At 44.0% G+C, this 27,596-nt stretch overlaps 1 protein-coding gene across 2 annotated transcripts in view; it reads left to right on the top strand.

The window, feature by feature from the left end:
- The first annotated feature begins 1,020 nt into the window (after positions 1-1,020).
- Positions 1,021-27,596, top strand: part of fndc3ba (fibronectin type III domain containing 3Ba) — a 98,568-nt gene continuing 71,992 nt past the window's right edge. The window contains exon 1 of one of the 2 annotated variants that reach the window (XM_073483071.1): positions 1,021-1,088. The gene's annotated coding sequence lies outside the window, so the exon portion shown is untranslated. Of the gene's footprint in view, positions 1,089-1,830; positions 1,906-27,596 lie in introns of those variants that run through there. The other variant, XM_073483070.1, reaches the window with a different exon arrangement.

The following is a 27,596-nucleotide window of genomic DNA, read 5'->3' on the forward strand; positions in this document are numbered from 1 at the left end:
AATACAGAAAGAAAGAAAGAAAGAGGTCGATTACTGTCGGAGACAAACATGTACATAACCGACGGAAACCCCGTTGTTAGTTTAACAGCTTGTGTTTCTGTTGTTCGCCCCCCTTTTGTTTAGCTTGTTGTTGTGTTATTGTTAGAACAAAACAACTAAACTGGCCAGTCTGGGGTCCAAATCTGAGAATTTCTTGCTGTCAGTGAGTCTAACGAGGGGAAAAATATACTCGATCGACAGCATTTTTAAATCATACGGCATCTGTTCTGTTTTAGTACTAAAAAATGCACCGTAAATCAATTCCTAAAAAGCAGATGGTTATTTCATCATATGGTGGATATGTGGGCTTGGAATGAAACTATTCTGATTTGGCACCAAGGTGCTTGGCAGGTTTAGTGCTCTGATCCTGACATGCACTCGGTGGCATTAATGTTTTGATTTCAAGCACCAACATGCCCAAATAACCTCAACAAGTCCAACTACTCTGTGTATACATGCGACTGTGCTGTAATGCATCCAGTCAAAGGAAGCTGGATGACTATACTGTGGCCACGCGAGGCCTTGTAGTCCTTGTCAACACATCTGTGCACCAAACTCCATGCAGATTTTGCAGATATTTACTCTTTTGTATTGTTCCGCTTGTGATGTTTCTATGTGAAGCACCCACAACTCTGACAAATATATCATGTCTGTAGGAAATTATTGCAATTGTCAATTTTGTTTTGACGTTGTGAGAGTGCATGAATTGTGGGTGACCACTGGGGGCATGGTGACACAGGTCAGTGCAGCCTGATTGCTTTGCTATGAAGCTTTTCTGTGTCATAATGAAAGATAAATGTAGAAACCAGCCCAGACTGGATCCAGCTTGCTTTTATTTGCAGAAGAGTTCACCCACCTTCCTGGGCTGACATGACCCCTCAGGACAGGAATTCTTTTCAGACACATTCACTGATAGCCCTATGTAGCACATGCAGATGTTTTAAGGTATTTCAAGTAGCCCACGAGTGGTGTTCGGGATGTCAACACGGATTTTTGTTGCAGCCTCGTTATTGTTTTCCACCTCTACCTGATCACGAGACAATATAACGGTAACACACAATTTGTTTTGTGATAAATATTCGTTAAAACAGCTCCAAGCTTTTAGTCTAAGGGCACAGGAGACGTTTGATTATATGTATCAACCCTTTCAAAAAAGAAGTTGTTTCTATTGATGTACAGGGAGATATACATACATCAGAGATATACTTAACACAGTTATGCTTAAGCATCTTTGGTTTATACTGACAGGTATACAGACTTTATTTATACAGGCTTTTATTAATCATATTAAAAAAGTAAACTTATAACAAGTTTCATATCATAGTATCTTATAAATATCTACTATATGTAACTATTTAACAATGTTATATAGTCTTTTTAATTATAATAAGCATCTTGTGAAGACTTATTAAGCACTTTATCCTGGTTATTACAAGTATTTCTTTATGAAGTGTCACCGTTCTTATATTTTGCCACCCAATACAACATCTGTTTGAAAACTGTGGTACTAAGGAATCATAAACTGGACTGTGAAATAACCAAAACAAACACATTTTCAATCCTTGTTTTTGTTGCTTTGCTCGCAAAGTTCCTGTGAAATGACCGTAAACAACCTGCCGGCCTCCTGGCACAAAGGTGAGGGGAGCTGCTCTGCCTTTTCTGTTTTGGCTTTTTGCGCGCGCGGCGGCCGTGCATTACGGTAAAAAGGGGGCGGGCTCTGACCCACATGTGCGTAGCGTTTGATTGACATGGCGGAGTCTCGCAGTACGCGTCGCGCCGCGCCAGCAGACAGTCAGGACAGAGCCGACCCTGGGAATAAAAAAACGCGCAGCCCCGTCTGTTTGAAGATTATTTTATTGCAGCGAGGTGAGTTGTTTTACACTTCTTCCACGGCACCAGCCGGCCCGCTGAGAAGGCGAATGGAGGCCGATGGAGTCGATGTTGAAAAAGTTTTAGAAGTGCGTGTCTTGTGCGAGTGTGTGTGTGAGTTTGGAGAGCCGAGCGCTGACGCCGGCAGTCTGGGCCACTTGGCCAGCGCAAAGGAAAAAGGAAAACTGCTTCACTGACTGCTGCTGTGGAGGAGGAGAAGGAGGAGGAGAGGGGGGCTTGATTAGAAAACTTTTGGGCAAAAATCACCCGTTTATTTTGTAACAACAAGGGGAAAAAAAGCAAAGCAGCGGGGGGGATTATCGCGTTAGTTTATCGAGCGGACGCGTCGCTGGAGCCTGCTCTTTGTGGTCCTCCCGATTTCTCCGCTTTCGCGAAAGAATGTGTTTTTGTCTCCGAGGACTTCAGATGGAGTGAGTGCGCAACAGGAGAAAAAAAACCTTCTCTCTCCGGCTCCTTTCTGCAACAAATCGCAGTTTGTCGCGCCTCGAGTGGCATTGTGGAGACGCTCGGTCGTGTTTGTAGCGGCTCAAAATCAGGAAATGGGCACTTTTTCTTTTCTTTTTTTTATGGCTGGAAAATAAAGTTGGAGTGGAAGATGCTGAGGCAGTCAGATTTGACAGAGAGGGGGGTTGGTGAGGGGGGTTGCGAAATCATTCAATTGGCTCTATAGGTGGTTATTTTTTGCAGTGGATAACTTGTGGAGGAGTGTTAAGAGGAGCGACTTTCCGTGGAGTTTGTGTGCGGTTGCAGAATGCAGGAAAAAGGGCTTTGGAGAGGAAAAAAAAAAAAAAACTCAACTCCAGCATATCCTAGCATTCCTTCCAGCCAGTCTCTCCCTCTCTCTCTCTCTCTCTCTCTCTCTCTCCCCCTCTCCCTCTCTCCCTCTCAGAAACGACTACGTGTCTGTCTGTTTGTGCAGGGAAGACAAATCTCCCCCTCTCTCTCTCCCTCTCCCTCTCTCTCTCAGCCTCTCTGATGCAGACGTGGAAATCAAACATTGGTCTCCTGCGTAAAACGATCGATTATCTGCCCTCCACGTACCCACATGAGGAGAAAAAAAAAAAAAAAAAAGACGGCGGGGCGATGGTGCCAAAAAAAAGCGCTTGGACTCATCTGGTGAGAGGAGGCGAGCTATGTGGCATCCATAGGTTCGCAAAATTTAAGATGCAAACCAAAAAAGACAAAAAAAAAGGTCCCCCCCTCCTTTTCTTTAATGTAATAACAGGACGGAGCGGTTAATTGTCATGCTGTCATAATTAGCGGTGGATGAGGGGGGTGGGGGGGTTATAATTGGGGCTCGCCTGTCCTCTCCTGCTGTGCGCTCTGGATCCAGTGGGCACGTTGGAGAATATAGGTCTGCGAGGGGGGAAAAATAACCTAACACATAAAGCACGCGCACGCATACGCACGCGCCAACACGCACGCTCACTTTTTTTTTTTTTCAGGGGAGAGAGAGAAAGAAGGAGAAATCCGATCCCAAATACATGACGTCAGATGACATTCCTTTGGTGAAAGGCTGATGTGGCCATGTAATTTTTTTTTCTAAGAAAAAGTGATAGCCGACTTTTTTGGGGGGTGGGTGGGGGGGCTGAAAAGGTGTGTTTAGGCTTTAGGTGAGAGAGCAAAGGAATTCTCTCCGTGGTGCATGAATGGGCAATTTATTTTGCTTCCACAAGTCAGAGGCATCAAAGAGTCTTAGCATCAAAAAGTTTTGGGCTGCAGACAGTCAGCCAAGGTAAGGATGGACAGCAGGAAGTCGAGATGGAGACGTAATTTCCCTCTGGTTTGTCTCTTAGAGTCTTTCAGAACTTCACAATCTGGCCTCAACATTTACTTAGCCCTCTTCACACTCTACAGCCCCAGGATGTGTTTTTCTTTTTGTTTCTTACGCTTCAGTCAAGGTTGTTTGTCAAGGCCTGCAGCTCCTGTTGTGTTGCAAGTGAAACCAGCGCTGAAGGGGCTGCAGGATTTTCCCACCGGTCGTGGGAATGAAGGACTTCTGGTGAAGAAGTCGTGTAGGTCTGAAGTGCAAAATGCTGAGCTGATGGCGAAGTGGGCCTGCAGCTAACTTTAAATTAAAGGAAGAGTTCACTCAGAAATGATAATTCAGTCATTATCTCCTCATCTCCATAGAAAGTCTGTTTAAGTTTCTCAAAACATCCGCAGATAGTGTTGCAGCCTTCTCAAACAATTGAAGTAGACAGGGACATAAAATGCAAATTGCAAGTCTCTGGAAGCCCAGAGATCCCAAATTGATTTGAAAAGATGTTATCTACACCTTTTTAAAGCCAAAACCTTCACTATAGACAGCTAAAAGCATTAGCATGCACCCCGCTTGGTAAAGGTGCACAAGCTCGAGTGTGCATCGGGGGTGTAAATAACTACTTTCTAGACACCTGGAGTACATCGGACAGGTTGTATGGAGCAATTTTAAGTTTCAAAACAACTCTCCAGCTATTTCAGTAGTTCAGGAGAATGCTGAAGTGCCGTTTTGCCATGGAGCTCCAGAAAAATGTTTTGTTGATTATGACATTTTTGGGTGAACTTTTCCTTTAAAGCTACACTGTGCAGCTCTCTGGAGAAAGATAGTTGATTGTTGAGTCTCACAGTCTTGGTGGCCCGGGTTTGTTGCCAGCCCAAAGCATCGGGATTTGACGAACGGGGGATGAGACACACCAATCAACTGTCGCTCTCCAGAAAGTTACGTGGTGTAGCTTTAATCGATGAAACTCTGAGGTTATAAAATGTCAAGAACTTGTGAAAAATGCTCAAACTGACGTCTTCAGATTGCGTCTTCTCAAAGACAAAGACAAGCAGCAGACCCTTGTATTTAAGTTTGTTTGGCATCTTTGCTTCAACAATGACTGAAAAGATTAATGAAGCTCATTGGGGATAAGTGCAATCCATATTTTCAAAGCAGAAACTGTGTGTTTTCATGGGTTAAGCGCTACACCCATATCCCTCTTAACACAAGCAGAATGAGGTTTATATCGCTGAACACTGTTCTCTCAGAGTTAAGCCTCTTTGGCTTCAACATTTATACACAATAAGAATGTAAACAAAGCTCATTGGTCGGCATTTGAAAAGTTATGAAAGCCCTCTTAGGTTGTTCGTGTTTTTGTAACAAATTCAATAAGAGCTTTGGATGAAAACTGATTTCAGCGCTTTGAGTTTTTTAAGCTTTTCCCTTCTTTTTTTTTTAATTCTTCATATTTGTGTTTAGTCGGCTGTTCGGAGAGCCAGGAATGCGGTGCTAGAGGATGTTCAACAGGATAATGTAAGCAGGGATTTTCACTCAAACTGATGCAACAGCAAGCAAGTGAATTTCCTCCCCCGGTTTAAGTCTGCCACTTGTAAAATAACCCCCCCTTTTTTTTTTTCTCCTGTGTGCTTTCTTAAATCAAACGCACTGCAATTATATAACAGAACAGAAAGAACAGTGTTTAGACTGGAGCCAGGTTGAAGGAGGGTAGCCATTGTTGCTGTGGCCTTTCTCTGTCTCTCACATGAATAGGCACAGGGTTGAATGACGCTTTATATAAGTTAATGACCTGTGCTGTGTAGCCATTGCGGCTCAGTCACACAGGTGCAACAGGTACAACAACATCACAAAGTCCATTTGTTGTGCTTTCTTTTATAGATATGTTTACTCGACAGGTTTTCCTCCTTCCAGTGACGCAGATTTGATGGACTGGTTTTGTTTTAGTGAAAAGTGGAAGATGTTCAGCCTCTAATATCCTCAGACAGGTTATTCTAAGAGCAATGAGGAAGTTTCATGTGGACTCGTGATGCCAACAGCATCCGTCTCCATCTAACCTCCGGCCCAATCTGGCTTCTCCGCTTTCTACCCGTGAGGGCTTGCGGCTCGCTGTTGGCCCAATAAAAGCTTCAGGTGTGCCTGGTCGAAATGGGGTCAGGGAAGGGCCGGGGTTGATGCTTGCCATTGTGCGAGTGTGCATGTGTGACTGACTGGTAACCTAGAACATGTTATCCGAGGGTTAGTGTTACCGAGCAGTGCTTGTGTATCAGGGACAGTAGCTGGAGCGGCTATAGAGTTACCCAGACAAGACAATGCAGCTGTGGAAAGTGTGTGAGGGCATGTGAAAGAGAGGTGAAGAACAAGAGGAGAGCTTCACATGAACCTCCTCACTGTTTGTTTCTTTTTAGGTGGCTTTTTCCAGGAGTTAAAGCTCTTATAACGTTATTGTGGAGGCTATAGCTGCTAAACCTTTGTCTGTTAACATGTACTGTACATTTCTGAATGCACTGATTGATATTTGTGAGAGGAAAAAAAAAAGCTTTGTGCCATTGATTGAGAAAAATGAAATGAACCATGAAAATAGCTCTAAAAAAGATACGTGGAGAAATAGTTGCAGCATCCAAATGTGAAGATTTGCTGCTTGTCCTTGTTTGTTTTGTTGTTTTTGCAATAATGAACTGAATATCTTCAGGTTTTGGATCATTTTGGCGCCACGGCGAGCTGCATTTCTTTTGTCGCTGCTTTCAGACGTTTTCTACACTAAAAGTCATCAATTAATCCAGAAAATAATTGTCAGATTAATCGATAATGAAAATTGTTGGTTGCAGCCCCAGTGGTGATACAGCTAATTGTACAGGTGCATAAGCCCCTGGAGCTTTAGAAAATAACCATCCATTTATCATCTGCAATTTTGGCTATGTCTGCTAATACATCTTTAATTACCATTTTCAATATACTGATAATGATCGTCCAAAATGATCCACGTGGCTCTGAGCAGCTTCTCGTATTAGTTGGACGCCGCTCCTGTGTACATTACTAAACTATGTCTGCAGTCTGTAGAAGGTCTGCTATCAGCTGGACCATCTGTTTCTCCAAATGCAACAGGTGTGTTTCCCAGAAAGATTGCTGCCTTCGCTTCACTGTTACTGTAGCGGAGGTGCGGTTCAGTCAACCCGCTTCCTGCTTCCCTCTTCCTTCTTTTCGGAATCGTGGAGGCGTTCCCGTTTGCTGAGGTCAAGGGTTCGACACCTGGAGAGTTTCTGCAGTTTCTCTTCCTCTCGTCCCTGTTAACCACTCTGTCCTGACGGTGCACAGTAAAGCGCACAGGATCTCTCTGTGGTGGAGCAGCCCGTCAATGTTGCGGCCCGCTGGGACGTATGATGGAGTGCAGAGTAGCTCTCTCCCTCAACTTACGTGACCCAGTGTTTCATTTACATTAAAAACAAGTGCTGCAATAAATTCACGCAATAGATGAATTATTCATTATTAGGGCTGCAAATAACAGTGACTTTCATTGCTGATAAATCTGCTGTATTTTCTCGAGTCATTGTTTTATCTATTAAAGCTTCAGAAAATAGTGTAAAAAAGGTCCATTTAAATGTCCCAAAGACATTGAAAATGCAAATGTTGATCCAATCAACAGACCAAAACTTGGAGATATTCAATTTACAGTCATAAGTGACAAAGAAAACCAGCCAATCCTCACATTAAAGAAACCAAACCTTGAATTTTTGCTTGAAAAACAAAGTTGCAGATGGATCAGTTTTAATGACTAATCCTTTATTATATAGGTAAAATGACATTACAAGCAACTTTTTAAGAAAGTAAAACAACAAAACAGTCAAAGAAATACACTGAGCGTTATTCAGAAGTTTCTTACTGTTTGTATTTATCAGTGAATGATGTAATGTTAAAATGATGCTGCTCCTCTTACAATCAATAGGGCTGACTGTTCAACCAAACATACACATAGTGGACGGTATCATCCAGACAGAGCAGTAAAAACACTGTTGGATGTTATTGTACAATGAGCAGGTTGGAAGTCCTTGGTTTGTTTTGTCTGATCCTGGTCATTTTTATGTGCATGAGTGAACAATGTGTGATGCATTTGCGGTCACTGTTTGATTTTGATTTGTAATCGATACCTCTAAGGTTAAATTCTGGTCACCCACAGCTCTTTGTTATATCAAACAGAAACCTAATAAGAGCTGTATGTAGGTGCTAAGTCCAAAAACAGAAAACAGCTTCAGCTCGTGACAGCAGCTGGTTATCTGCTGCTCGATGCTTTCACTTTCTATTTCCCAGCTTTTTCCTCTGCTGCTTGTCTGACTCTCTCTGTCTCTCTCTCTGTCTCTCTCTCTCTCTCTGTCTCGCTCGCTCTCTGTTTCTCCTAGTTTCTTTCTCTCCCATATGAACGGCGGCCTTTTTGTTGAAGTATCCCAGCATCTCATGTTTGCTTGGCACGGAGCTGTAATGTTTACCCTCCTCCTCTCTTTCTTTCCGCCTCCCTCCCTTCTACCTCCTTCTCTTCCTCTCCCGTTCTCCGGAGCCCCTTTTTTTTTGTCTCCCTTGATAATTTCCTGCATTGTTGACAGTTGATTTAGAAGAAGATAAAAGAAGCCTTTCAACTTCTCTGCTCCCTCCCCTCTCCTTTCTCATTGCCCTCTCCTCTCCTCTCCTCTCCTCTCCTCTCTTATAACATAATGTGTAATGGCAAACAATCTCAGCCATGTTTATCCGTGGTTTTTTACAAGTTTCAGTGGAGAAACGTGATACCTCCTCTGACTGACGATTATTGCTGGCATTAAATCTGACACTCCCCGAGGACTGTTGTTGAAGGTCACTGAAGTTCTCGGCTATCCTAAACTTTGTGCCGACAAAAAAGCAACAGTCTAGAAGGCATGATTAGATTTCAACCGAACAGCTTCACAACAAGTCATTACTTCATTTAATGGCTTATATGATAATAATACTTTGGTGTAGGGCCGCAGCTAATGATTATTTTCACCGTTGATTAATCTGTTGATCATTTTTTTGCGGTTAAGTCTTCATCACAACTTCCCAAAGCTAAAGCTGTCTTCAAAAGTCTTGTGATGTCTGACTAACAGTCCAAAGACATTGCATGTTTCATGCATGGTGGCAACTCAAGGTGCTTCTATACAAAGTAACACAAAAAAGGAAATGTAAAAAGTAGATTGATTGGCAACGATTCATGTCATTTTTCCCAAAAAAGATACTAAAAATTAGCTGATGGAATGTAAATAGTATAAGTATAATTAGTCAAGTACTGTGCTCACACACAATTTCCAGGTACTTGTACTTGATTTGAGTATTTACATTTTGACACATTTAGTCGCTAGTTAATTCTTCTTCTACTAGTTCATTCTGTATCAGAGCCAAAGTAGTGCATTTTTACACTTAACTAATTATATCAGCAATCAGATTAAAATAAAGAAACGGTGAATATTGGATCCGATAATCGATTGACCCGTAGTATACAGTATATACATACTGTACATTTACAGACATGTAAATACTGTTATAATTTACCCTTACTTGTACTTTTAAGTACAAGTAAGTTCATTTAATATCAGATACTTTAAGATTTTTACTCAAGTACTATTCTTACGAGTGCCTTAAAAATACATGTCTAATAACACTGCTCAAAGGTGAGAATTTTCTTATTTTCTGTGTCATATGAGAGCAGATCAAATGACTGTTGGTTGGACAAAGACAAAAAATGAAAGACATCCCCTTGAGCTAACAAACACTGCTTTAGGTGTATTATGATTACACTGTTTTGTGCTTAATAGACCAAACATTTAGTAATGCAGACACAATTCTGTGGATTTAATGATGATGAAAACAATCATTAGTTGGAGCATTGATTCTGTGGAACAACAACAAAAAGTTAAAGGATCTATCATTGAATATTATTTATATATTAAAACAGTGTTTTAGATGTAAGGTTTGATACATTAGAATACACGCTGTTGTTTGCACATGATGCAACGCGTGACTTTCACTTCTCCAGCTGGTGATTTGAGTCGTTGCTCATCACTCGGTGTCGTTTGAAAGGTCGTCACAGCTGTGTGGCTGCAGTAGAGACAACAGCGAGAGGGAAAGGCTGAGTGACGCAGGAGGAAGGGAGCAGACGATGGAATAAAAGGACTATGACAAAGAGATAAAATGTTTGGATTCCATAAATTAGACTGCCCAGTTTCTCATCAAGTTCTCGTGGGTTGGTTAAGATTTGTGGATGTATCGCGCACGCAGAAAAGCTGGAGTGATTCAGTTCATAGAAATAGCTTGTTGAAGAGCTGCCTCTGGTGTGCGTGGTCAGCTGGCTAAAGGGATCAAGTGTGCACCTGTACACACACACACCACCGACTTAACACATATGCATGAAACATACACACACACGCAGAGTTAACTTTACGTGCCTGCATTAGCATGCCAGGCGTGTTGGTGTTGCTAGTTGGCAGGCCCATGGAAAGTTCCGCCGGTCGTTAATGGCTGTTTTTATGCCTGACTGTGAGCGTTATGAGTGTGTATCTCGAGGGTCTGCGCTGGAAAGGGGGTCCGTGTGTGTGTGTGTGTGTTGGAGTGAGGAACTGAATCTGTAACTGCTTATATTTCTGATTATTATGTGGCTGGAGCTGGAATTGGAAGTGGTACATGCACACGCCTTAAAGTATGCTTCCTTCTGTGTGTGTGTGTGTGTGCTGTCACATGCCGTCGCGTGTTGGTGGGTTTGCAGGGCCACAGTTGATGGTTCTGCTGAAGGAGGAAGTAGGTGTTTTTTAATGCAAAGCCACATGTTTTATTGCTTTCCCTTGTTAAACCACCCTCCTTCGCCTCTTCCTCCTCCTCCTCTGCCTCCCCCCCTCCTCAAGGCAATGCAGACACACTCCGACCCCTCCCTTCCCTTCCTCTCACCCCGTCTTCCCCCACCCGTCCCAGCTCCGCATACCTGCTATTCCTCCTTTTTTGCTCTTTTGCCACTAGGTAGTTTTCAAAAAGTTTCTTCCACATTGAAATTCATATCCCGGGGGACAGTGGGAAAATAGCCAAATTACCTATTCCACACTCACCCAACTCTGTTATGTTGTCAAAGTCATATGTCTAATAAAACAATATGAAAAGGTGATTTGATCACAGCCCATAAACAGTCTACAAAAACAAACAGCAGTGTGTGCGCCGCTTGACTGAGATATCGATCGAATCGTGACTTTATGCTCGCAAAATCACATAAACAGAAAAACATAAATACAGTTTAATGGCGACAACACCTGTGTTGTGTTATCGGCTGTACCGACTTTCAAAATAAGGGCACCTAATTGTGTTTACGCAGGCGTTATTATGTCGGAAAAAAGCTTTACTCACATCGGAGAGAGTTAAGAAAGCTAATTTGTAGGTTTAAAGATTGCATTGCTGTTGATGTGGGCTCCCTTATTTTCCTTCATTTCAGCCCTCCTTGCCCTTAAGCCGGACCCCCCACAAATCACCGAAACATCCCAAACACACATCCGCCCACACACCCACACACCCACACACCCACACACACACACACACACACACACACACACACACACACACACACACACACACACACACACACACAGGCAAGCAAGCACAAACACACACACTGCCACACATCCCTGAACCAGTGTGTGAAATCCTGAGGCTGATTGAGGAGGAGGAATGTGACCTTGTGACCCCAGGCTGTGGGGAGGGGTGTTATAAGTGTGCATGTGTGTGTGTGTGCGTGTGTGTGTGTGTGTGTGTGTGTGTGTTTGATGTTAGGGAGCAAGTGATTGTATGTACACTTTCCATTGGCCTGCTATTCCCAGAAGTGTCCTCTCTCATTTTTCAGTTTTCTTCTAATGGATTAAACAGTGCTGCCTGCTCTGTAGACACACACACACACACACACACACACACACACACACACACACACACTCACACAGGCACATTCATAAACACAACTATGAGTTAGTCATGGAATTAGGCATGTAAAGAGCCATTCATTCATGATTTGCTTGCTTCTGTGTGTGTGAGAGAGAAAGGGAACGAAATCGTGTGTGTGTGTGTGTGCATCCCTCAGACTCAGTTGTTGTCTTGTCTGTGAGAGAGGAGACAGGTTTCTCATGTAGGTGTGACTAAATAGTCTTTCTCTCTCAGCACCCACACACTCACACACACACACACACACCACCCACCGAGCGAGCTTTTTCATGGCCCATAAAACTGATGATCTGAATGTCTCTCGGTGGTTTGTCTGCGTCTCCACGCTCGTCCATCCGAGAATGTGAGTCTGTTCATTTGTCTGTATCTGTGTGTGTGTGTGTGTGTGTGTGTGTGAATTCACTTCTTGACTTGGCATAGCTGTCTTAATTAAGACTCATGGCATGCAGCCCCGATGGAGCTCGGCATTAGTGGCAGAGGCATGCTGTGTGTGCAGGCCTGGACGGCAGCAGGTCTGCTGGCAGTGAATGTGGGCTTATTGTCTGGACTCTGCAGTTGTCCTCCTTCGCTCCTCTTTACTGGCCGCCTGTAATGTAGAGCTGATTAGGATGATTGTAGGTCATTGCATTGAAATACATGGTAACGCGGAGGTCCGTGAGCCAGAGAGAAGTCTGCAATTTTGATAAAACTTCATTAATTGTTCAGCTCTAATTCAAAACATCACACAGATACTTTATGTCTGCTGCAAAGTGCACAAACACCTTTTTCTCAATGTGCAAGAAATGAGATCTAATGTAAGATAAGTGCTAAAGCTAACACTTCCCCAAGCAAATGACTTTTGTCTGTCAAACTGTGCATACACACACACACACACACACACAAACACACACGTCCGTATGCATCATGCTCAGTGTCTGATCCCTCTCTGTGGTATGAGTTTGGGTTTTGGGGTTTGACTCCAGGCACCCACTCGCTGAGATGTTTATTGTGCATTGTACAGTAAAAGTTTCACTTTTTCCTCCTCAGTTTTACCAGAAGCCAAATCATACAGCACATATGCTGAGTGTGCATGTGAAGTCCTCCTCCATGAGGAACTATACATTAAGTAATCTTCCGCCCTGTGGTGTTGCGGTGTGGAGGGCTCAGCTGTAAGTTTACTGGCACAAGCGCAAGACTGAAAGTATTGTCTGATGCTTGCCAGGGTGTACAATCCACAATGTGCGGTGTGTACGTGTGTTTACGTATGTGTGTGCGCATGCTTGTTTTTGTGCAACGGAGTTCAACCATGCCTGTGCACCCGATCGGTGTGTGTTTATGTGGGTGTGTGCCCGCCTGTGTCTGTGTGCCGATGTGCGCAGTGAGGAGGAAGTGGCTGTGTTTGTTTAAACTAAGCACGCTCAGCCATGTGGGACAATTTAGCGGGAATGAGAACCCTGCCCCCCCACCCAACTCAACCCTCCCCTCACCCTTCCCCAAGCCTGCAACGCTCCCCCCCCACCTCACCCCACCCTACCCCAAAACCGTCTGAATGGGCGGCTTTCTTTTGAAGGCTGAGGGGTTGTTTGGGAAGTAGGTCCAATAGTGTGGGGGGGTTGAGGGCAGGGAGGTGGGAAGCATGTGAGGAAGAGGGAGGGCAGGGGAGTGCTCAGACAGGTTAAAGTGGGACAGGAGAGGAGTAGAGGAGGAGATGAGGGAGTAGAGGGAGAGGAGGAAGGCTGAGGGGGGGGGGAGGTGAGGAGCGCTGGTGCATAAAAATGGGAAAAAAGTGTAACTAATGTTCATTGGCCAATGGGCCTTTCTTGTGAAAACCATGCAACCACCAAAGTCAGACACAACACGCATGCTGCCTTATCTGAGCCACCACTTGAAAAGGATCCGGCTCTGCAGGCAGAGCATCGTATTTACGCTAAAGGGCTGTATTACATGGAACCAACTGCATTTCATAGCAATAAAGGAAGGACTTAGAAGAGTCGGTGGGAGGAGCTAATGCAGAGCTGGTGCTGTGTGACCTGCCTTTACCCACTAAGCCTTTATATCCACATTACAGATGACCATTCTCAAAAAGCTCACTTTGTTAATATTTCGTAAAAGTACCAACATCACAATATTATTTCCGGGCCACATCACGTCTTTGGAAGGTTACTTTGAGAATGTAATAGATTACAGATTACAAGTTAATACAGGTACAGCTCCTTGTAAGCCATTCTTCCCTTGATGGTGTTTAACTTAAATTTGTCCTGACAGCTTCGTTCACCCATATTGTTCAGAAATATGCCAAAAAAGTCCGTATGATGAAAAGACACCAAGCAACAGACTGAAAGTTTTATTCTATATATAAGCTTATTACCGACAATAACAGATGTAAACACCAACTTTTTTATAAGTAACCATCATTTAATTAACTGTTATGGATTACAATTACATTTATTTAACACGTTACATGTAACTAGTTACTTCCCAACACTGATCATATAATAAGAAAACACCGATAGTGTTGATGTATGCGTATGTCCTCCTGTGAGCCCACAGTGTGCATCCCTTTGTGATTATAAGTGTGTGTATGTGAGAAAGAGAGAAAGCCAGACAAAGACAGATTGTTTGAACCTGAGCCGAGTTCATTCTGTCTTCATATCTCCATGGTGACAAGAGGAGAAATGACTTTGAGATAACTTAGTATAAAAAAAATTAACTCCATGGCAGTCTAACTTTTTCTTCTACTGTTTTCCTGTTTTTGTGCTTTTGATGAGTTTTTCGAACTTTACTTTCAGCGACTTGTTTGTATCCGTCTGCCTTTGTGTTTGACTATCACTGGAAGTTCAATACGCGACCTTCATTTTTTTTTCTTCCAATTTAAACTGCACTAGCAGTTCAGACACGAGCACACCTGGAGAAATGCGCATCTTTGGCATTCGGTCAGCGGGTTAAAGATCAGAAGTTCAGTGGTGCTGCAAAAAATGGTGCTCGGGGCTACAGATTCCGAGAATTGGTGGAGGTATACGCTCTACTGAGTTCCACTGTAGTTGCATATCATATCCTTAATGCAAATATGGAACAATGTTAATGCACATTGCTGATTTTCCTCATTTCATGCAGGCCTAGTTGTTAGCTGTGATAGGCTTCAAACTGGACGACCCCGGCTCTTATGTAACATTATTAGCAAGTTAGCCTTGCCAAGCCAGCACCCAGATGGCTTGTGTGTGCATCTCCGCAGCCTGTCATATTACCCACCCGACAGTCAGCCCAACTCAGCCTTTTAGTCTCCTGGCTTGGGGAACCAGCCTCCATGTGTGTGGCCAGACTGAGCCTTGGAGATCCAAGGTGTTAGGGAGGGGTTTGCTGTGAGCTCTCCTCAGGCTCAGCGCTCCTCTCTGGGCTGCACAGTGCTCAGCCCTCAGCCTTTTTGGATCTGATGGAGAAAAGTCTGAACTGTGGTGAAGCAGGAGGGGGGGGAGGCAGGGAGGGCGGGATTAGAGGGAGAAGGGGAGAGAGAGAGAGAGAGAGAGACAGGGAGGAGGGGGAGAAAAAAGGACAAAAGGAGAAGAAAAATCTGGGAAGCTCTGCCATGAAGAAGAGTGAGTCATGTTCATGTGCTTGTGGGAGAATAGCCACTTCCTCTGTATTAAACACACACAAACACCAACAAAGCACAGCGCTTTCTTAAGGCAGTCTGGCGTATTGACAGGAAGAAATGCGGATGGCAACAGTGCCAGTCGTGAGGATGTCAGAGATGTTGGAGCCATCAACGGGGCCGATGGAAGCCGTGAAGACACCCGTTTTAATGATGATGATTAGGGCGGGGTGGCTTCATGTTTTTGCCGGTCTGTAAACAATTTAGGCGTGTGTGTGGTCACCGGTTTTGTGGGACCAGGCCTCGAACATCTGTAAGTCAAAGGAGCTCTCAGTCGGAGGAAAAGAGCGAGAGTCTGGCGGTCCCCGGCTGATGTAATTGGTGGAAACGTCAGTGTCTGTGACTGGGATAAACGCTATCACAAAGTCACTTTGTCTCTGCGCGTTTGACTGTTTGCGTTGCCTCTGTTTATACTCTCACTCCCACACAATGACCCACATTATTTCACTCGATTATTTCCTCCCTTCTGCTCGCATCTTCTTCTCACACACAGGAGACATCGAGAGGATATACATCTCCTTTTTCTCTCCTCTTCTCTGGAGTTACGTCGCTGCTACATGGCTACGTGGCAAGCATTGGACTGTCAGGGCCTCTACTGTGGGTTTACTGCCTGCTGGCCCCCAGCCCAACCACACACACACGCACACACACACGCACACTAAATAACACGCACACACATAGACACACGGCCAGCCCACAGCCGTACAGCTGCAGGAGGGAGGGCTCGCTGGCAGATGCACACATCTGCTTGAGCTAGCTGCGCTGTCCTCATGTGAAGCTAACGGCTAACGCAGAACTCCCAGTGCAACACACAGAGCTGATTGTAGACGCTCGGGCCGGGGAAAAAAAAAAAAAAAAAAGTGTAGGGCATGTTTCAAACTCTCTTAGCTTGACTCTTTATTTGCCGGACTCATTGAATTATCTCTGCACTCGCACACACACTCACACACTCACTGCCTGCTGTCTGTGGTATGACAGGCAGGACTAATGTTTGTTCTGGAGCAATAACACAATTAGGATTCCACACATTTCTCTCTCCACACACACTCAGCCCCCTCATCCCCCTCCCCCCCTATTCACTCCCTTCTCCTCTTTCCTCTCCTCCTCCCATCTTTCTTCCCTGCCCTTCTCTCAGTTAACAGATTGCTGTCAATTCTGCCTTGCGCAGACAGACAACAGATAATATTGATTCGATAACACCGAATTTGTTTTGTTTTTGATAAAACTACAGGGCTGTGTTGGTCACGTGTGTGTGTGTGTGTGTGGATGTACTTTATTCCTGGCACTGTTCTTCTATTCGGTCCACTGCTCTTCCGCTTAGGGTTTGATGCAGGTGATCTTCCGCCGTACACCAATTAACCTTTCTCTCTCTGTCTCACACACACTGGAACGACTCTCCCACAGCTCCTGACTTGACTATAAAACAGCCATTTCCTCTTCATTTTGTTCACAAGGAAAACTGATGCCTCACCGACCCCTCCTTTCCTCCCTCCATCTCTTCCTCCCCCCCTTTCTTTCAACTTCTCTCCTCCTTTTCTTACGCCGCCCTCCCTCTACTGTCTCCTCACCTTTTCTTTTTTGACCCTATTTTGTGTTCTGCTGTGTGTTGAGGGTGTTGTCTTGATCCTGTGTGAGTGTGTGTCACAGTTATGTAACTCTAGTCTCTCCCTGGGAATGGACCGCTTGCTTCTTTGAGTTCCTCTTCGACTTCCTCCCGCCCACTGCCCCGGCAGCAGCCTATAAAGGAGGCCGGTGGCTTCCCGTCACCCAGTGGGAGAGGGGAGCTGTGTTTTGACAGGGTGGTGGAATGCGAGGAGGGCGGGGTCTTTCCAGGAAGTGGATGGCAATAGAGTCAAATCCTGAACTCTTTGGCTGAGCTACTTTCTTTGGCGCCCGGGAAAAGGATTGAAAGTCAGTGGCAATTACAAACTCAAGCTGATCAAAGCTGTTGGAGTTTTGTTTTGCAGTGTGTACAAGATCATGAGTCAAAGAAGAAGAGAAGAAGAAGAAGAAGAAGAAAGTGTCTGGATTCATTTAAAGTTTTTATTGTGTATGTTAACAAAGTGAGCATTAACTTAGGCTGAGCAGGAGAGAAGGGGAGAGGGAGGGAGAGGCTCGACTTGAAGTCACTGGGTCATCTGTTTCTGGCCCGTGTTCCTGGAAACTAGGGCCTGATGAGAGGACTGGATGGGTGGGTAGATGGAGAGATGGGAGGATGACAGGGGAGAAAGGCTTTGCCCAGGGTGCTCATTTTCTGTGTGTGTTTGGAGGGTGAGGGATGGACGGGGGAGAGAAGTGCTGAGCCTGTCGTTTACAGGGCTGAGTCCTGACTTGTCGGCGCTCCGGCTGCACGCAATGATCTGCAGAATGCCTGGCATTTAGAGGAAACAGAAAAAAGAGCAGAGACGAGAAAAGACAGAGAAAATAAGAGGAAGGAGTAGTTTCTTGGAAAGAAGTAATCCAGGAAAAAAAAAGAATACCCAATGATGTTTTTTATCCCGTCTAATCTGGGATCAATTAAATTAAGTGTGACAGTTCGGGATTTCATCAGACGCCGACATCGAGATGAGAAGTGTTCATGCATTTCCGAGGCACCGACTGCAGATTTTTTAATACCTCCTCATCTTGCTTTGATTTATGTGTGAGATGCAGGCGACCGACCGCAGCATAACCTTGGAGACTCATTTGCATTCTGTAAAAGTTGAGAAACGCTCGCTCATGCAGGGAACGGGGGACGTGGCAATGACAGAAAGCTGCAACATTGTTGTGATAACAGAAAGCAGAGTTGTGGAGAAAAAGGGCCCTTTTTGTGCAAGTGCTGTTAGTTTGAATCCTAACATTTCTGGGGGAGATTCACTTGGTTTGACTATATATTTAAAAATGGCTTCTGGTTGGATGCATTGCATTGTTCAGCTCTACCCATCCATCAAAAATCATGAAAATAACATGACAGCCAGGGAGTTTTTCAGCTTTTCAAGAGCGTTAAGTTTCAATTTGCAGGATTATTTTCTGCTATTTTTGAAGTTCTGGGCACTTTTGGTGACATGCGCCTGGAATCTCCGCAAGAACTTCTTTCAGATACTTTCATCATCAACCAAAGAAATGGCAACTAGAAAGTTATCAGACTAAATGGAAAAGGTTAACTAGTCTCTGAGCTTCATGTAAGAGGAACTAAGCAAGGCAGAACAACAACAGATTGGCCTACTGGAGTGCGACAACGGAAGAAAACTATTCATCCATTGATTTATCGAACGGATGCAGATTCGCCTGGCTTGATAGATTGCCTTGCAACCACACAGTCACAAGTTCCTCTTCTTATGAAGGCCTAGACACACCAAGCAGACATCAAATATGCCTGACTATGGCTTTGTTTTGACGGTTTAGCTGAGATTGAACACACCAATAAGACTACAGATAAAGACCAACTGGCTTCTACGTTCTACGACTGCGTATGGGGGAATAACTCTTCATACCACCTTAAACAAACCGTTTTTACACCGCTCTCACTTTTAACTGAGAATATATCTGGTCAAAGTTGAAATGGCTCAAGTGTTGTCACTTTTGGTTGTGAAATCACAGATACTACAGCGACAGGCTCACGGGGCTTTCCCTTTCTTCTCGGTTTCCCTTCTGGGTTCCCCTTAACAAGAGTTCCAACAAAACGCACAGTAAACTTTGATAATAAAGGGTGTTTTTGGCATTTAAAGCAATGTTATCTTGAAGAGAAGACGTTTTCTCAGTAATGTCTTTTGCCCTACCTTGAGGAATTGAGTTGTTAGGGAGACCAGAGTAACAGCATTTAACAGCTATTGGCTATCCAAATGAACAATAAGCCAGGGGTTTTCTCCATGATGATATGAAAGGGAAAAGACAACATTGTTTAGCAGTGTAGTAGAGGCAGAGTAGGGGTTTTCCGGCACAGTTTGCCTACTTCCAAGGAACATGGAAAAAGGAACATCTGAAGAGGTCAAAACTCCACAAATGCTTGTTGTATCAGAACAACTTTATTGTAACGCGTTTTGGCTTGTGGCCTTACTCCAACATATTGGCTCTTTCAAGGATCAACGCATGGCCTTCATCAGGGCCATGACCCTGATGAAGGCCATCAATAAAGTTGTTCTATACTCTACCAGTGTTGGTGGAGTTTTGACCTCTCTAGACTTGAATTAGTCCTAAATAAAGACCTGTTAAAGTGAATTGAAGGCCATAAGCAGCTGCTGGTCGACTGAGGCTTTCGTTCCCCATCAGGTGTGGTTTCTTGAGGTGCTGGATCTCATCTGTTTGGGGGTCAAAAAAAAAAGTGCGTTTAGAGAGGAGCTTGTTCGTACACGGTCTGGAAGTCGAACGTGTGTGTGCGCCCGTATGTGTCCGTCGCATTCCACTCCACCCGTTCCGAGCTCTTCTTCGTGGATGACATATCATTACCGCAATTACAGGGCAAGAGGACTTCGACCATAGACGCACACACACACACACACACACACACACACACACACACACACACACACACACACAGAGGCGTGCACACATAAAGGCGCTGTGCAAATGTATGCGCACACATATGCGAGCCAAATGCATGAAGGCAAATTGAAGAGCGAGCCGAAACTCTCTGAATTTTGTTTCAGACACTTTGCCTGTGTCCCTCTCTTTCAGCCTTTCAATGCACACCCTCTTTCTCTCCCCCTTCTCTCTCTCTCACACACACACACACACACTGACTGCATATGTGCAGAAAGCTGCCAGCCGACGTGGGAACCCGAAGAGGTTCCATCTTTTATAAATCCCCCCTCTGTCTCTCTCATATGTGTGTGTGTGTGTGTGTGTGTGTGTGTGTTCACGCTCCCCTCAGAGTAAGCACAAGCACAGCATTCCTCGTTGCCTCCCTCTCCACCCTTCTTTCCCTCCTCCCCCCTCCCTCCTTTTTCTGCATCTCCCCCCCCTTCTCCACTCCACCTCTCTCTCTCTCTCTCTCCCCCCTCTGGTAAAAAGGTACCCACTCAATCTATGTGTGTGTGTGTGTGTGTGTGTGTGTGAGTGTGTGTGTGTGTGTGTGTGTGCATTAGAAAGAGGGTGAGTGAGAAAGAGAGAGCAGGTCTCTCCTAGACTGAATACCTTTTGTAAAAGGAGCTGGGGTTGAATGGGAGTGGTGTTGGTGGCAGTTTCCCACCATATTTAGAAGCCACCCCCCTTTCTCCAAACACACACACACACACACACACACACACACACATGCATGAACACACGAACACACATCAACGCGTCTGTGTGTATTAAATGCCAGCACAGATTAAAGTTGTCAGTTGATAAGATGGGTTTTAAAAGGACTTGGAGTCGTTTTTGGCATGTACTGTGTTTGTGTGCATTTGTGTGTGTGTGTGTGTGTGTGTGTGTGTGTGTGTGTGTGTACTCCAGTGAATAGATAGTCATTCAGTCCGGAGCGCTGACACCTGAGAGCATTCCTCACTGCTTAACACACCCAGGATGAGGAAAAGGATACCTACACTTACGTGTCTCTGTTATCTCCCTCCTTCTGTGTCGCTACATCTACATGCACATTACAAATCGGATCCACCGGTGTTCATTTGGGAAACACATGCCCGATGAGTGTTTGCTGCCGTGCGTTCAGCCTGTGTTTGTCACTCATGACTGTTAAACCACAGAATTACAGAGAATTAATAATATAAAGTTCAGTTTCAGTTCTAACTCTCACTTGTTGCTCTTCTCTGTAGGCTCGAATTCACCAAAAGAAATTCCCACCCCTGATTGAAACATTAAAAATAGGAAGTTGCTGAGCTGCATTCAGCCCAAGTCACTATATTGGTTAAACCCCTGTACCTTTTCTGATTCAGCTGTTAATGTGAATATAAATGTGTAATTGAGTTTCTCTTCTTCCCCCTTTTGTCTTCCTGTCAGTACCTCTCAGATCTGCTGACTTTCTCTTTCCTCTAACTGCTTTAATTCTCACTATTAAAGCTCAGAGAAACTCCAGAAACCTTTTTGGGGGATTTGCAGAAATTTTTGTCACGTAGAGCGCCAACAATTGGTCTGTTAATGGATTAATTGATCTAAAGAAAATGAATTGCCTATTATTTTGATAATCTATTAACCGTTTAAGTAATTTTTCAAGCAAAAATGTCAAACATTTGCTGGTTTCAGCGTCTTAAATGTGAGGATTTGCTTCTTTTCTTTGTCATTTATGATAGTAAATGAAGAGGCCTTGGGTTTTGGACTGTTGGTTGGACAAAAGAAGCATTTTTAAAGACGTCACATTGGGCTCTGGGACAATTTATTGACATTATGTAGACCAAGCCGTTAATTGATACATGAAGAAAACAATCCCATTAATCGAAAGTAGTCATTAGTTGCATCTAACTGCATATTTGTGTTTGCTTTCCCACCGCGCCTCAGTGAATATTGGGCAAAATAGGAGAAATTGATGGGTAACGTGGGATGGTTAGGTTAAACTTTTATACAGTCTTGCTTCTCTTTTATTTACCACGTTCTGTTAGATTCTTGCAAAGCTCGTGTCTGACTATTCAGCAAAGTTCAGTCGTCCAAACTCCACCCCAGTACTTCGTAGCCCAATGAAAACTAGTACCTTGGTTTGCGGGGCAGTTTTCCTGGAAAAGTTGGTGTTCTGGATAAAAGGACTGTCTCTGCTGGATATTAGTACAGTAGCTGGTTATGGTTTCTGGACTAAGCTGTTGTCCAGGGCAGGAAACGGTGGTTCCTTTTGGAGTACTTACTCACCACCGCTTGACTGTGGTCAAGCTTCTCATGAAACCGTGTTTGTTTTAACTGAGATGTAATGTTCTGACATAATATGTTTCTGTCGCTGTTCTGCATATCAGTGTTTGTGTATGTCGGTTTAATATCAACACGTGCATAGTTCTGCGACGGCATATTAATCTTCCGTTAATCCAAATATGAAAATGACACGGGAGAAAGGCTAAACGTTTGACAAACACGCTATGTTCTAACAGAAGAAAGGGCCCAGACATGCTACAGTATATGTACTGTAGCAGTATATGTACTGTAGCATTGATAGAAAAGCAGCTATCTTGCCCGTTGGGAACTCAGACGGACACATTCCTCACAAAAACTAGCTGCTACCAGCTCTTCTTGCAGATTAGGTCTGTGTGGCTCTCAAAGTTCAACCTGCTCTCTGTCCAAGTTTCTGGACTTTTATAGATTTCCATCATCTCCACCGCCTGTCCCTGGATAATAGGGCTTCGGGTGGACAGCAGGATTACATCTGAAATCAATGCTTATCTCTCTCTGCGACACATTCGCTTCTAAGAAGGACTTGTCACATCAGTCATGTGTGAACCATGTATCATCCTCCTCCAAAACGGCTGACCAAAAGCTGAATCATTAGCACATTTTTGCAATAAATCAAGAGAATTTAAGTATAAGGCAGGAGGAGCAAATGCCAGAGTTATCAACTAGTTTATCAGCTCGGTGATTGGAGCTGATTTGTGTTGGAAGACAAGAAATGAAAGCCTGTGGTGGTTCTTGCTCATATCTTAGTGTGCAGAAGGTCGAGAGGAGATTTAAACTGCAGCTTCATGGCTGCTTTGCTTCCTGAGATGGAACTTTACTGGACAAAATTACTCAGTCTGTGATTCATCAATTAAAATGTATTTTTGTAAGACAGAGTAAAGAACAAAGACTTCAAATGAGCATCAGACAAATCCTTCTAAAATGAAATGTTATTATCTGAGCTCAAATTAAGTTTATTTGAAGCTTTTTAAAGACGTTTAAAAGCCCCAAAACAAAAACTACTTCTTATTACGTAGAGCTGACAAATCTCACCGGCGTCATTAGCAGCAGAGGAGAAGTACAAAGAGTCAGAGTCAGACACGCCGATGTTCTGATTCAGCATTGCACCGCATGACGAATACCACAACACCGCTCACTTTGATCTCCCCGGCTGCAGGAAAAAGCCGCCGTCGACGCGTACAGCAAAGCAGAACACATACGTGTGCGTTAACCCTGATATCAGCTGTGGCTCCATGCCGTCACTTTGTCTCACTGTCTTTACGTCATCGACAAAATCTCCGTGGTTTGAGGTAGAAGAGGAAGTGATTAGTTTCACACTGAGTTTTCTCTTTCATGAGTAATTCATTGATTCATCTTGAGAAAAACAGAAGAAAAAATCGGTCAGAGACACCAGGTCAGTCGTGGATGCGCTTGTAATTGGCGAAATATGAAAAAATTCAAGACTAGTTTCCAAGACTAAATGTAATTAGAGCGAGGAATCTCAGAAGTTATTAGCTGTTTGGAGGTTTTGCACAAAAGTGTGTGTGTGTGTGAGTGTGTGTGTGTGTGAGTGATGGCAGGGCGACAGAGGTGTGAAGCAGCAGACTGGAAGCAGCTCAGACAGTCTGTTAGGTGGTTGTGAATACCCAGTTTGCTTCATCAGGATGGGCAAACTGGAGTCATTGGGCGTGTGTGTGTGCCTGTGTGAATGATGAATGGCTGTATGAGTAATATCGTGTTGTGAGGTCAGAGCTGCCCCTGAATATCTCGGGCTCCTGTGTGTGTGTGTGTGTGTGTGCGTCTGTGTGTGTGTGTGTGTGTGTGTTACATCTCGGTGTGTGTTTTTTACTCTATGCATCTTTTATGTTAAGAGGCAGTTTCCATGCTTACACAGGGCTTTCTGTCTGGTGACACACACACACACACACACACACATGCGCACTCATGCGCTTCCACATACACACGCAAAAATTCATACAGCTGGACAAGTGGGTGATTGTTTTCGGGATTCAACATGGAATTTTTTCAATTTAACATTTTATCCCTGCTGGGAATCGACACCTTATTCCTCCCACATTCCACAGGGGAACGGAAACCACTGTGTGTGTGTCTGTGTGTGTGTGTGTGTGTGTGTGTGTGTGTGGTGATGTCTGAAGCTATCAACAGCAGCATCCATCTGGTAATGATTCCACGGGAAAACAAAGGTCATTATTCATCCATTCATTCACACATTACATTTCCGAGATATTTGCATCAGATCTTGTAGGAAACTTGTGCAACACAACCACAGCTGCAACACAAGAAGTGCATCTACATTTTCCCCCACATTTACCTCCCACCATGACTCAGCATTACAGGAAATATCTTCACAAAATCAGTTTTCTGGAGACAAATGGATCATCAGGTTTTTTTTTAAAAAAGTTGCTGCCGCACTGTACAATTTCACGCATCGGTGGCCTCAAATTGCAGTGAAAGGTTAAGTGCTTACATTTCCAGGATACCAATGCCAAGGAATTATATAAGACATCAGTAAGCTGACCAAAACACATTTGTGTTTATCTGCTTAAGTGGTCTATAGTCACTTTAAAAGGATTGTTTGACATTTTGAGAAATACACTCGTGAATACCACTTATGAAGCTCCAGCCAGTAGAGCGTTAGCTTAGCATTTAGACCGAAAGCAGAGGGAAACAGCTAGCCTGGCCTGGCCTGGCCTGGCCTGGCCTGGCCTGGCAGCGATCAAAAGCCAACTGTTGCATGCTTCACGGCCAAAAAAGCTGCACTTGAACACATCGCAGAGACTACAACTGACGGCCAACTAGCTTGTAGTTCTGCATCGGCGTGAGAGGAAATAACTCGCCAAAACAAAACAACTTTTCTGACAAGAAGACTTGTCAGATTTGTGATGATGGGTGAATTACTCACTTCCTGTGTGCCTGCCTGTGACGTTACCCGACATTCAAAATCCTCGAACATCTCATTTCTACTTGTGATTCAGGCTGATGTGTAATCGTGAGTAAAAAAGATCGCATCACATGAACTTCCTCAGAAAACGCAGGGTTATTTTAAGAACACCAAGTAATTGGACGACGTCTTGGACTGTCCTCCTCTTCGCTCGCTCTCCATTTATCATATAAGCCGACCCTTCATTTACTCATTCCCTCTCTCTTCCTCCCTCCTTTCTTCTCTGTCTCGCTCTTCTCTTTTTCCTGGCAGTGCTGAGAGTGGTGTTACCATCTGTCTGTGATGTGTCCTGGACGCAACTCTGTGCGTGTGTGTGTGTGTTTTCAAGGCAGGATGGCCAGGCTGAGCTGGGAACGGGGCTAAGATGGAGAAAGAGGGAGAGTTTTTACACTAGAGGAAGGACAGAAATCAAGAGATGAAATGATGAGATGGAGTCAGAGAGGCAAAAAGACAAACGCGGAGGGTGATGTGTGAGCACGTGTTGTATGTTGCAACAGTATGAGCCACAGCTGTGTGATCTACTAACCCTTTCCAAAGACCTCGTCAGTGCTAGGAGACGACCAGCTGAAAGAGAAGACGCACAGTGACACACAGCTGTTTTCAGAGCACCGCTGTGCGTGTGTGTGTGCATATTATCCGTGTATGTATGTCAGTGATAGATTTCTTTAACCTCCCAGATCCCTGATGCATACTGTGCATGTGTGTGCGCGCTAATAGCGGCTTATAGCCAATCGTCAGAAGCTCTTTAGCGGTGATTTCACTCGGCGGCATTGAATCGAAACACCCACGTCATTCAGTAATCTACCGCTGGCAATGGATCAGCGTGGGTTTGTATATGTGTGCATATGTATGTGTTTATGTGTGTGGGCTAGGTTAGCTTGAGCAGAACGCTTTGCTGAGTGTGTATTCCTGCTGAGGAAAGTGTATGGGAGCTCCGGCGGTTGACTTGATGTCGTCTTTTTGCTGTTTGTATGCATAAGTGCATACATTTCGACTGATTTGAAGTTTGGTTTAGCAGCTCGGTTAAAAACCTCTGACGAGGACCACGTGCACGGCCGACACACACCGCCTAGGGGTTTTATTTTGGTTCCTACCCCATAGCCAATTAGGTGAAGCCATGTTATTTTCCACTTAAGATGAATGGCCTCGGTTGTTGTTTTTATTTTTTCTTCGTTTTGCCTTTCGGTTTTATTGCTATTATTATGCCAGCAGAGAAACCGTCTCCAGATTTAGCTGTTCAGGTTACTCGCAAGAAAATGACCCCAGAAGCCCTCGGCAGATCCTTTTCTTGATACGTGTTTGCACGTTCATACGGAACGATAATGCTCTTTTTTACAAAGCCAGCAGCAGGTGCGGGTATCTTTATTCACCCACCAGACTAAGACTTTATTCATCCAGTGTTTCTTTTTTAAATTCATCTTCCAAACAGGATATTCACTGTAATCCCTCCTGTACTTTACAAGACTATTGTTGACGATAAAGTGCTTTGAATTAGTCTCTTACTCTCGTCTTTGCTTTTCCTCTTTCATCTTCGCTTCTTTTATATTGACATGATACGACTTGTTTACCAAAGCCGATACGCCTGAGCAAAGCGGGTATAAGAGGAAAAGGCGACATATTAGGAAAGTAACTGTGTGCTTTTTCTTTTTTTTTGTGCACAAGTCTATCCTTTCCTACCTTTTATGACTGGACCAATTACCTTTATCTTTTAATCTCTCCCTCATTGTTCCTCTTGTGTGCACCTTTTGTTAGAATAAACCCTTTGAAGCCGTCTCTCTCTCTCAGGCTCATTCTGTGCTATTCCAGTGTACATATAGCTGTCTGTTGTGTTTCATGTTCACCTCTGTTATTGGAAGTATATTTGGCTTTTTTGATCCATGTGCTTATCAAAACTGAACTGGGATGGAAACTGCATGACAACAGTAAACCCAAAGGAAACAGACTAATTTAATAAAAGCTCCTCAACAATGCATAATGGGTCTCCACGCTCGCACGAAGTGGAAAATTGTTTTGTCGACGAGGAAATTGCACAATTAATACTGGTGGAAAACACGCTGCTAGGCTTGCTTAATGCAGGTTTGGCACAATTTGACCTCATATTGTTGTTGTACAGCAGTTTGTACAAAGGAAAAGTTTCACGTTTGGGAAAATATGCTGATTTGCTTGGTGAGAAATAGACAGAGAATTGATACCGGTCTCACATCTGTCTGTAAAATATGAAGATACACTTGGTTAGCTTAGCCTAGCATGAAAACTGAAACCAAGAGGAAAAAGCTAGCCTCTTTATGTCTCAGTTTTTAAACAAATGAGATGCAATTAGCTATTTAGTTAGCTTTAAATGTGTTGATAAGGACACAGGACAGGTTTTGTTACCTCCCAACAGAGCCATGCTAGCTCTTGCCATCTGCTTCTAGTCTTTATGCTAAGTTAAGCTAACTGGCTGCTGGCGCCAGCTTTATATTTACAGTATACACATAAGAATAGTATCAATGAATATGAATATTATCAACAGAATGTGAAGAAAGGTTTAGACATTATTTCGAAGATGTCTTTGGCAGGTTCTCACATGATGGCACCTTCAGGCAAAG

Source organism: Pagrus major, chromosome 16 (assembly GCF_040436345.1).
Source record: "Pagrus major chromosome 16, Pma_NU_1.0".
Taxonomy (NCBI): domain Eukaryota; kingdom Metazoa; phylum Chordata; class Actinopteri; order Spariformes; family Sparidae; genus Pagrus; species Pagrus major.